Below are 12446 nucleotides of genomic sequence, written 5' to 3' on the forward strand. Positions count from 1 at the left end.
GAGGGTTGGGACTCAGATGGGGAATTAGGGAAGAGAGGAGCTCAGATGCAACTGCTGAAATGCCTGAATTCCCCTGTCTTGCACCCAGAGGTGACTGCAGGGTTGGATGTGTGCAGCCCTGGACTGAAAGCCAAGGGCCTGCATCTATCCTCTCTGCCTTTTGCAGGGCGGGCTTTAACCCTGATAGAGAGGGTGCTGGAGAGGACCACCCAGATTCCCCTCTGGACAGGGGCACTGGTTCCGCAGCTGCAGGGGTGTCAGCTGCTGACGGCGCACACTTGGCCAAAGGGAGCGGCCTCACCCAAGAGTTCTGGGGCAGCCTTCATCCTAGGACTGGTGCTGGGGGTGGGGAGTACAGAGACAGGCCCCCTTAACTCAATTCAGGGCAACTTTCAAGGGCACCCCAATCCTGGAGCTCTGTGGGATCCTTTTCCCTCTGTCCAGTCCTGCGTCCCACACCCCCATGGGTTTTGACCATGACCGTGTACCCCAGTCCACCTCCTGCATGCAAATCTCTGGCTCAGAACTTGGCTTGGGTGGGGAAGTTCAGCTATGTGCTGTGGTATCAGAGGCCTGATCCCAAATACTTCTTTTCCTGATTGTAGCAATCAGCGCTTAGAGAGGACGACTAGCTGAAAAGCGCAGAGATCTTGTTTGTGTTTTATTTAAAAGTAAAAGCAAAATATTTTCTTGTTAGGGAAGCAGTAACATTCATTGTAGAAAAACTGGAAAATTCAGAATAGCATAATTAATTAATTGTCAATCAATGAAAAGCCCCCAAACCCTTTCAGGAAAAACAAGAATGGTTTTCACACGATTTGAATTTGAAAATATGTATTGAGTCCTTTCTATGTTCTAGGCCCTTCCACGCTCACAACCCCAGGAGGCTGGCCTCCTTGTCCCTGTTTTGCAGATGAGACAACGGAGACTCGAGACTTGGAGCCAAGCAGTGACCTAGGGGGTTAGGCAGAGCATAAAGGGCCCATATCTTGTGACAGAATTTCCAGATGGCTCTTTTTTTTTTTAATTAAATTCAGTTTTATTGAAATATATTCACATAGCATGCAGTCATCCCTGATGTACAATCAACTGTTAACAGTACCATCATATAGTTATGCGTTCATCACCCCATCTATTTTTGAACATTTATATCAGAAAAAATCAGAAAAAGAATAAAAAATAAAAGTAAAAAAGAACACCTAAATCAAATCATCCCCCCATCCCACCCTATTTTTTATTTAGCTTTTGTCCTCAGTTTTCTACTCATCCATCCATACACTAGATAAAGGGAGTGTGATCCACAAGGTTTTCACAATCACACTGTCACCTCTTGTAAGCTACATTGTTATACAATTATCTTCAAGAGTCCAGGCTACTGGGTTGGAGTTTGATAGTTTCAGGTATTTACTTCTAGCTATTCCAATACAGTAAAACCTAAAACGTATTATCTATATAGTGCATAAGAATGTTCACCCGAGCGACCTCTCGATTCCATTTGGAATCTCTCAGCCACTGAAACTTTATTTCGTTTCATTTTGCATCCCCGTTTTGGTCAAGAAGATGTTCTCAATCCCACGATGCTGGGTCCAGATTCAGCCCTGGGAGTCATATCCTGCGTTGCCAGGGAGATTTACACCCCTGAGAGTTGGGTCCCACATAGTGGGGAGGGCAGTGAGATCACCTGCCAAGGTGGCTTAGTTAGAGAGAGAGAGAGAGGCCACATCTGGGCAACAATGAGGTACTCGGGGAGACTCTTAGGCACAATTATATGCAAGTTTAGCTTCTCCTTTGCAGTAACGAGCTTCACAAGGGCAAGTCCCGTGATAGAGGGCTCAGCACATCAAACCACCAGTCCTCAATGTTTGTGAGAACATCCAGGTGGCTCTCTGATGGGGCAGGGTGGTGGGTATGGAGGAAATCTTCTGGGTCAGGCAGAAATCGGAAGCCTTACCTCTGGTTCTGGGTCTGCCATTTACTTGCTGGGTGACAAGGATTTTCACCTGTCGAGGCCACAGGGCAGGGTGGCTGTCGGGACTATGGGAAACATGTTGCAAAGTATGGCTCAATGGACAGTGCTGGGTGCTCGGATAATAAGCGCCGTGGCTCTGGATGGCTGCAGGGGACACCACCAGGAAGAAAAAACTAGAAGCAAGAGGTGAGGTGGGCTCTCTCCCCCAAGAGGACATTGTCAGAGTAGAGGGGGAGCCCCCACAGGCCTCCCAAGGACACTGGGGAGCCCAGCTCCTGGGGCTGCAGGAGCCTCCAACAAAGGCCCAGCTACAGCAGAGTGGAGCCTAGAGCTGGAACCCCAGGGCGTCTCTGTAAAAGGCTTAATTTATCTTTCCTAGTTCTCTTTGGCCAAAGGAGATGACAGGAGAATGTTTTACTTTCTCTCTTTTTTTAAAGAAAACTTTCCATTGTGGAAATGGCATGTGTTTATTTTTAACAACCCAGCCATGGGGATATCTAACTCCTGGGGGAGAGAGACAGTTCGGGACCAACACTGGCCCTCCTGCTACTAAAGTCAGGTCTGGTTTTCTCAGCCACTTGATTCTCCCCTCCTAGCCGAGCAGAAATCTAGCTCACTGATGGGGAGAATGGTGGAGAGAACTGGAATCCGGGCTAGTCTTTTATGATAACTGAGGCTGACATTTATCGAGTGCCAACTATGTCCCAGGCATGGGGCTAGGCACTCTACGTGCCAAACGCTCTTGCTAACCTTGGAAAGAGGGATTATTATCTACACTTTACGGGAGAGAAACTTGAGCCTCAGGGAAATTAGTTACTAGCCCACAGGCTTGTCTGACCTTAAGCCGGACCTACAGTTTTATGTCTGTGACACAATCTTGGAGCTCGGTGCTCACTACTGCAGGGCAGAGCCCTCTGTTTGGGAGGAGGGACTGGATCCCAAGGAGGGAGCAGGGGCCTTCCCAAAAAGCAGCCCGCCTCCATCTGTGCTCCTTCCCACGTGGGGGTCGGCGGGCCGGTCAGCTCTCTAAAGCAGGCGGCTTCCTCCCGGGGGGGCCAAGACGTTCACTTCCTCCCCCTGGGCCTCAGGCCCTCCCTCTGGAAAATGCTTTCCCGGGCAGAAGGGGATGACAGGGAGGCACCTGGGAAAGAGCCTGGACACATTTTCCTATGTGGTGTGATGAGCCAGGGAGACAGATCACCTGGCTTCCCACCCTGCCTTCTAACTGGGTGTTGGGTGAGCTATGCAACCTCTCTGCACCTCAGTTTCCTCATCTTTTAAATGGGAAAATAGCAATACCCACCATCATGAGGGCTGATGTCTGTGAAGCACTTAGAACAGTGACAGGGACAGAGTAAATGCTGAAAAAAATTAGCTATTATTCTCCATATATGATTCCTTTTCACCAAGTAGGCTGTGATGAAATTCACAGTTGATGTACAAATGGTTAGATATGAGGTATGGAGCTTTTTTTATGTTTGCTCTCCCACCGGCCAGCAATGCAGCCCCCACCCCGGCCTCATCTCCTTTCTGTTTGAACCTGGCTTCCCCTCTTGGCTGGAGGCACCTGGAATTCTCAAAAAGACCTGAGGGATTTGGAGACCCTGGGTCTCTCTGTTTCAGAAGGTTCCAGTATGGTTCTGAAATTCTACGAGGTGCCATCTGCAACTCCCTCCCCAGGTCCAGGCTCAGCTAGGAGTTTATTCTCCTCCCTCCCCACCTCCCCCCTGCCCTTTTTAAATAGTCCCTTCTCTGGGCCTTTTGGGCCTGTGCTTCTGAGACACATACCCAGGTTAGGCTGGTTAAAGCCTTAGCATCAGCATGATCAGTCACGTGGTCACCACTGTCAACCCCATCACTCACCTCAGCCCCATCAATGTCACCATCTACTCTAGACGACGGTCACCACCACCACTTTTATTGGCAACAGCATCACATCACCACAAACACCTCTATCCCCAGCGTCCATCTTCATCTCCACCATCATCTGCTCATATGACCATCTTTACCATCCATGATCCCCTCCTGCTCAAGGTCAGTCAGAACCCCTTGGTAGAAAGTGACAGAAACCAAGGCAGCTAGCTAAAGGGAGGGAAAAAAAAAGAGCTGGGGTTTACAGTTTACACATCCAAACTTGAAAGGGGAAGACCTTCCCATGGGTGACTGTGCTCAGGGGATTCAAACACCAACAGGAAGCTTTCTCCCCTCTTACATCTCTGCTTCTCTCCACCATCCATTTAATTCTCTTCTGTAGACAGACCACCCCTGTCCACGTGAGCTTCGGGGACTCACATTCTCCCTGCATAGTGAGCCCGAAGAAAAGAATTTCCATCTCCCAAGTTCAGACAGAAAAACCCCAGGGAAGGTCCCTGATTGGCTAATCACAATGGCTGGAAATGTGTAATTGTGTAATGTCCCCACAGCTTCCTCTTGGGTCATGCCCAGTACATACATGACATCTTGGGTCATGCCCAGTATATACATAACAACTGGGGGAAATTCAGGGAGCAGGCAGGCACCCTAATTTGAATCCACTTCCTCCCCATCTATCATCACCACCACCATCATCACCAGCACTCTTTTCCTGAAAACTTTAATGGGCTCAATCCTAGGCTTCATGTTTAGAACCTCAACAAATCCGAGTTTGACAGAATCTCCATCCATTCAGGAATTTATCATCTAGTGGGAAAAAAGAACGTTGACACATTGAAGGACCTGGACTCCTAGTCCATGGCCGGGGAATGGGGGCAGAGAGGGAGCTGTGGGGCACTCATCACCACTGCAGCACTGGCCCTGAGCCCTGGGCAGCCCCAGCATCCTCGGGAGCAATGGGGGCTATACTCGGATGAGCAAACAGCCGCCTGTGCTCCAGCCCAGAGTGGGGGCCATTCCTTCAAAGGCGCAAATCTCCCACACTAGCTGTTTGCCTGCAGCCTGCCGGGCCGTCTACACATCTCTCTCCCCTCCCCTGGAGGCCTGGGGCTTGCTTTTGGCTCTGTGCCTCCAGCTTCTGCTCCATCTCCTAGCAAACATCTGTTTCCAGATGTTGTCCCAGAGCCTTGTAAAGCGAGGAAAGGCTAAAGTTAATATATCTACAGCAAACCCAGTTGTCTGCAGCCAGCCAATGTCAGGAACGATCACTCAAGGAAAGCAAATCCTCTGGTTTCCTGATTGGGGGTGGTGGGGGTGGGGGAGGGGGGCTGTGTAGGAAAGACAAACAGGGCATTTACCCGCATTTCAGAAATGACCTTAACAAAGCAACTGTCTTTGGGAAAAAGAGGGAGGAAAAGGGCTTTTGTAATGAGGTTTATGGGAACAAATGTTGTAGGCAGTTCTGCCTTTGCAGCTACTGCTGGAAAAGGACATAAGCCGTCGGGAAGGTAAAGCCTCCTCCTAGAGTTACTAACCGCGGCCATGTACAGACACTAGAATGAGCTTGAACCTGGGGTCTGTATGCTACCTGGTAGGGAAGAGGTCTGACCCAGCCTGGCTCTGCACTAAAAGGCTGTGTGACCTTGGGCAGCACCCTGACCCTGTCTGTGCTCAGTTTCTTCAGATACCTGCAGTGGAGCCTTGGAGCATTTACAAAGGTCCTTCTGGCAAGGGATGGGGGCTTAGGCAAGGGGTGGGGAGTCTTCCAACTTCAAACCAGCGCCTAAGTGGAGATTTAAAGACAGAGTTCCAGGGTCAAGAAAGAGTTCCCATTGGTGGGGGCAGACAGAGGACTCGGAGACATAGGAGCAGGCAGAGACACAAGGCCTTAACTTGCACGTCTCGAATGCTGGTAAACAGGGATCTGCTTTAGTAAACTAATTGGGCTTTTCGTTACCCATCTGTCGTCAACCAGAAACATCTGTCTCTTAACCGCAGTTGCCTGCCTTTCCGACAGCTCTTCCTGCTTGTCAGGGAGCGCTTGAGTCCTGGGCTGCTTCTCCAGCACATGTTTGGAGCACCTTCCACTACTCTGCGCTGAGACCCAGATTCCCAGTCCTGTTCCCCAGGCTGACAGCAATGAGGGTCTGCGTCTCACTCGCACTCCTCGATTGACTGTTCTTCCTCCAAAACGCTGCACAGAGGGCCCTAATGGATGCATTTGCTTGTGGTTTCTGACGTCTGGCTGCCGCATGACCATCACCAACATCTCTGCATTGTGTACCTCATTAGGGCCTCACACACATGATCTCATTTGAGTTTCTCAGTGTTCCCCTGAGCAGGGATTAATATTCTTCTGCCCTGGGCGGGAGGCTGAGGTCCAGAGAGGTTGAGGTCCTTAATGAAAGGCACACTTTTTACAGATGGAGAAGCCGGGAGTCAGAGCTTCTGGGTTTCAAAGATGGTGCTTTTTATTCAACTCAACCTAAGTTGACCAGTTTCATTTCATGTACTCGCCTCCATAGATGGGCAATCACTTTCTGCTTTGAGAAGCCTAAGCGGTGTGTGTGTATGTGTGTGTGTGTGTGTGTGTGTGTGTGTTTGGGATGGGGTGAGGTGGGGGATTCAGTGGTTGATTTGTGACGTCTGTCAGTAGTTTGGGAATGGCAGTGCTGGTATGTATGCCAAAGTAACCAGACCCAGGGACAGAAGGCTGTGGCCCTTGGGAGTTGGTAAGTCATGTGGTGCATCCTTGGCAAGGATGGACCACAAAAGCTTGGAATTTCTGCCCTAGTCTCCTAGTCCTCTCCTCCATCTGGATCCTGACATGCTCCACGGCCCAGTTCAGGTCTCACTTCTTGCAGAAAGCCCTCCTTGAATCTTGACTCCAGCTCCAAGTTTCTATCCATCTCCCCTTCTCCAGGTTCCAAGGCATTTCTCATCTGCCTGCTTGTTTGGGCTGTAGCTTGCCTGGCCCAGCTGTTCTCTTTCCTGGACACACAGGTGCTCACAGAGGCCCTGTGAGACTGCGAGCTCTGTGAGCACCTGACTCTGAGTCTTGGTCCCACCAGAAGCTCAATAATAGGTGTTGACCAATTGATGGATTAGTGACCTAGACCCTGCAAATGGGCAAGCAGTGTCCTTCCTCTCTGCTTCAGGAATGCAGGGCTTGAGAGGAGGCACAAACTCCTGCCTGGCCTTTGCTGTATGTCCCCAGCCTCTGCAGTTATTATAATAGCAGTGATGACTCCCAGGTACTGAGCAATGACCTGGCCCTTTGCATGCTTCATCACATCCGATCCTCACAACGGCCCCAGGAGACGGGAATTGTTCTCCATATATTTCAGCTTAAAAACGCAAGTGCGGAGAGTCTACACCATTTGCCCAAGGTCACACAGCTGGTAAGCAGTGGAGCCAGGACCTGAAACCACCTGGAACAGCCTCCCAGAGAAGAGAAAAGGGTCCCAGAGCTGTCCAGGGCTCACTTTAGAAGAAGTCCAGGTAGGAGGCTTTTGCTGAATTATTCTCACACCACCTGAGACCAGAGAGATGTGGGATATTTTGGCTTTTAGCCGCTTCTGGAAGAGGTCACCCATGAGCAAGCTGAGCTGGGAAAGTTCTAGGCACTAGAATTGATGGTTGACATGGTCTTTTCTAACCACAACATTCCTCAAATCCTCCTTTCCGGAATTAAACAATCCTCTAGCCAGGCCCACTAGCCTGCTCTCCCAGGCGTTCTTCTCTGGCTGGGGTAGACACTTACATTTATGGCTTCTAATGGTATTCATGTTTGTAATGTTTTGAAGCTATGTGTACCCCAGAAAAAATCATGTTCTTTTAATCCATTCCTGTGGGTGTAGACCTATTGTAGGTGGGACCTTTTGATTAGGTTATTTCAATTAAGATGTGACCCAGCCCATTCAAGGTAGGTCTTAATCCTCTTATTGGAGTCTTTTATAAGAGGATAAAAAACAAACAAACAAACAAACAAAAAAAAACAGAAAAAAGGCCCCAGAGAAGTTTAGAGAGAAGTCCCACAGAAGCTGAGAGAGACAGAAGCTAAAACAGAGAAACACACACAAGCTCAGAGAGGAAGCCACTGAAGTTAGAAGCTGGAAACAATGAAACTTGGGAGAGTAGGACCAGCAGACATAATCATGTGTCTTGCTATCTGACAGTGGAACCCAAGCTCTCCAGTAGCCTGTCTTTGAGTCTAGGTAGCATCCTGTTGATGCCTTGATTTGGACATTTTTCATAGCCTCAGAACCATAAACTTGTAAGTTAATAAATCCCCATTTTTAGAGCCTGCCCATTTCTGGTATATTGTATTTCATCAGCTTTAGCAAACTGAAACTATGTTCTTGGATATTTCCCCTCTCATATGACTCTGGGCTTGGCCATGTGACTTGTTTTAGCCAAGTGTGACGTGATTAGCACTTGCCCACTGGGGCTTGTCCTTTGGAACTCTCCCTTGGGAAGCCAGCAGCTATGTTATATAGAAGCTCAGGCTAGACCATAGGATGGGCGAGCCCCTGGAGGATGAGAGAGCATCTTGAATGTTCCCACAGGGCAGCCACACGTTTGACCTCAGCCACTTTACTTGGAGCAAAAGAACCACTCAGCTGAGCCCTGTCAACCTGCAGAATTGTGAGAAATAACAAATAGTTCGGTTTAAGCTCGAGTTTTGGGACGGTTTGCTATATAGCCACAGATAGCTGAGATAATGTCCCTGATCACAGCCATCACTGCTTCTGCACAGGGTAGGGGCCATTGGCCTTTCAGAAGCAGGTTTGTATTCTTGAATATACATCTACACCAAAACAGATTATCCGCACAGATGTCAGCACACACCCTTTTCTGGGCATGTGTATAGGCACACACATGCACACGCTCACACACACTGGGAGTGGCTTGGTGGTAGCCCTGTTCACCCACAGCATTTGCACTCCCCTGCACATGACTGCTTATAAATGTGTGCAGAAATGTGCATGCTCTCACATGAGCCAAAACACAAGATCAGGTAGAGGCAAGTACACGCAGTGAGACCCTAAATAGCTGGGAGTCACACTCACTCACACTCACTCACCTGCACACTGTCTCATGGCCTGTGGCCATAAACACCCAAACTCCTCCAAGCCCCTCGGCCTGCTGAGGGGGGTCTCCTAGGTGCTTTCATCAGCAGAGCTTCTGCACTTGGCTCTGCTGTTAACTTAATTAGAAAGTTTATTTTGGGCCCAGTTAACAAGACTCCCAGGACCTCCTGGACAGCCCGGGCCGGCCCTCCCCTGCACATCTGCAGCCCCTGCCCCTCGACCCCTCCCCCAGCTCTACAGGGTCACAGCCAGTGAACTGATGGCTGGCGGCTTTGCGCAGGAAGGAAGTGAGGACTCAGGAAAAGGCATTTCCAAATGTCTGGTCCACGGCTCCAACCAGGAGTCTCAGGCTGGCCCCAGGGCCCCAAAAGGCTCTCCATGGTGACGCTGCATACTGCTGTCCCCTGAACTGGGGCAAATTGATTTAATCTTATAGCCACTATGAAGGCAATATTGAGTGTCTATACCCAAGAAGATGACTGCCTGGCTTGTCTCATCTCTACTCTGAGACTGGCCTCGGTTCGTGCTATTTGGCATCCATCTGGGGCAAGTCAATAGTGCCTGGCACCCAGCATGGGATCAGAGTAACTTAATGGCTCCCCTTTGCCTTCAGGACAACCCAAACCCCGAATCATGCCTGGCCCCTGCCTACCTCCTCAGCATCCTACACTTCAGCTCACAGCTTCCCCCGGGCACCATGCCTACACCCCTTCCAGGCCTTTGCCCAGGCAGGTCCTCTGTTTGGCATGCCCTCCCTTCACCCCTTCACCTAACTCTGCTCATCATTTAGGTCTCATTCCCAAGCCTAGGAGGGGCACCTCTCTGTGCCCCCCAACCACCCTCTATTTCCTGCATCTTGGCGCTTCTCCCTGTCAACTTCTACCACCAGCCTATCTCACTCACGGCTGTGTCTCCAGCACCAGAGCTTGGCATTTGAAAGTGCTCCCTGAATATTTGATAATGAATGAATTTGGGGGCTGGAAAAGCTCTTATATACTGACAAGTACAAGCCACTCCACTTCTTTCCTTTGCTTGCCAACAATCTCAAAATTTTACATAAGAGGAAATAGATGCAGAGGTTAAGTAATGTCGCTGTGGGAAAGCCAGGACTAGGATTCACCCATTCATTCATACATTCACTCACTCATGCATTCAAACCACCATTCCTTTGACATCTACACAGTGCTGAGTACTGAGGATACAGACATGAACGTGGTTGTCCCCTGCTCTCGTGGAACTAACAGCTTAGTTGAAGGGGACAGACACAGGTCATAGTTAGGATGTGGCTCAAGCTGCACAAGGCAGACCCAGAATGACAGTGGCTTCAGTGAGACAGGTTACTTCTCATTCGTGGGAAAGTCTAAGCTTGCCTGGCAGTTTGGCTCCATGAAGCTGCCAGGGGCCCAGGCTCCTTCCATCTTGTTGCTCATCCGGAAGAGGGAGGTCACTACCATTAAAGCCTCAGCAAGGGAAAGAGAGGTGGGATTGCCTCAGGACAACTGGGCTTCAGGGAGGTGGCAGGATTTTAAGATGCTGAGAACATGTGAGTGAAGGCTGAGCTGGCCCTGCTAGCAGAGGGTCCAGCAGAAGCAAATGTGTAGAGACAGAAAAACAGAAAATACTTTAGGAACAGTAGAGACAGTGTGCATAGGGGGATTTTTTTTTTTAGCCTTCTGAAATGGAACCCAAAATGTCTGCTTTTATTTAGGAGTGTCACCATGATCACAGATCAAAGTCACATTCTCTGGGGCAGCATTGAAGGCCCTCTATCTTCTTGCTGTAAACGAGGATTTGTCCTAGACCACAGTGTCCCTGCCCTTCTCCCTGGGAGCCTCCAAAGCCCTTCTTTAAAGTATTTACACTGTATTGTGGATTTTCACTCTTCTGTCCTTTATGGCAGTTTTTCTGGACTAGACCACTGGACTTTGAGCTCTTGGAGGGCAGGCAGGGTCTTTTTACCTCCGTGTTCCCTGCCTGCGGTCCCCACCTCTCCAGAAAAAGGGATCTGAAATAAACCCAATTACAATGTAACATTTGGGCAATGCATAACCTGAAAGGAAACTCCCCAGGGTAAGAAGGAAGAAGGGGGACCATACGTAGGGATAGGGTTCCTCAACTGAGGCAAAGGCCTGCCTCCCACCAACTACTACCCCCAGCTACCAATTGTGGGAAAATACAGATTAACTCTGACTCATTTGCTTTCTCTTGGGATTGAACTTTTTTCCTGTTTTACCACTGGGAGCCCAGAGGTAGCTGTGCCTAAGCTGTCACTGACAGCCATGGATTCCTGAAGAAGGAAACAGATACCATTTATTGAGTGTTTTCTGTGTGCCAGGCACTATGCTAAGTGCCTTCCATGCCGCACCTCATTATGTTCCTCCAAACAGGTGGGCACCTTTATTATAAGCCCATTTTATAAATGAGAAAACTGAGGCTCAAGGATATTAAGTACCCCCAACAATGGAACTAGGATTTACACCCTGGTTTCTCTGACTCACGTCCTCCTGGAAATTTCCAGGTTTGGAGATGTTACTTCTGATGTTGGGTCACTGATCAGGCCAACACTGTGCCCTCCTCCTTCAGCTCCGAATCACAGAGGACATCAGGTTTCACTGCCTGGACATTCCTGAGGGCACCTAGAATCCTGAGAAGGAAAAGATTAGCATGTGAAACAGAGAACCCCCCAGTTCCTCCACCCCACTAGCCTGGGGAGAGTTGGGGAAGAAGGGACCCAAGTCCCCGCATCCCCGGGCCAGTTCCTCTCTGTTCGGAAACTCTCCAGCGCCCCCTGGTGGCCTGAAATCCTCCTGGGTTCTCTCCGAGTTTCCTCCCTCTTTGTGCAGGTGAATTGGGACACTCCACCACAGGGATGGGGAAACTAAGGCTCAATTACCCAAGTCACACAGCAAGGAAATGCTAGAGCTGGGACTGGAACTCAGAGCTCCTGAGTCCCTGCACTTTTCATAGCATCATTTTCTATCCCTATAGTCCTTATAGTGACTGGCTAACCCAGCAGCAGTGGTGTTTCAATCATTATTGTATATTATAAGTACTCTCGCTTACATAATAAGTACAAGCTCAGTGCACTCTGTTAGGTATGCCATGAAACTATTACGTATTAAGGTCCACCAGGCCACATATAAAACCTGAAGCTTATACTGACATATCCTGTCATTATAAAATGGAATACTAATACCACCCACCTTTTCAAGTTTCAAGGTCAGCAGGAAGCCAGGCTTCTCTCCCCTGACTGCCATTTAAGAGGGGTACGCTTTCTCCACAAACTCAATCCCACCACCTCATTTGCAGGAATGTTGAGAGGCACAAGGAGACAAGGTCTCTTGGGAGGTGACCAGAAAAGAGAGGGTCTCAGAGGAAACTTGAAAATGCCCTACAGGCCACCAGCTTTTCTCCACTGGAGCACAGGAGATGACAGAAGGAGGGAGCGGTGTTAGCCATTAGGAAGGAGTCTTTCCCAGATAGAGCATGGGTATGTGTGGAAAGTGCTCACA

Source organism: Choloepus didactylus, chromosome 15 (genome assembly GCF_015220235.1).
Source record: "Choloepus didactylus isolate mChoDid1 chromosome 15, mChoDid1.pri, whole genome shotgun sequence".
Classification (NCBI taxonomy): domain Eukaryota; kingdom Metazoa; phylum Chordata; class Mammalia; order Pilosa; family Megalonychidae; genus Choloepus; species Choloepus didactylus.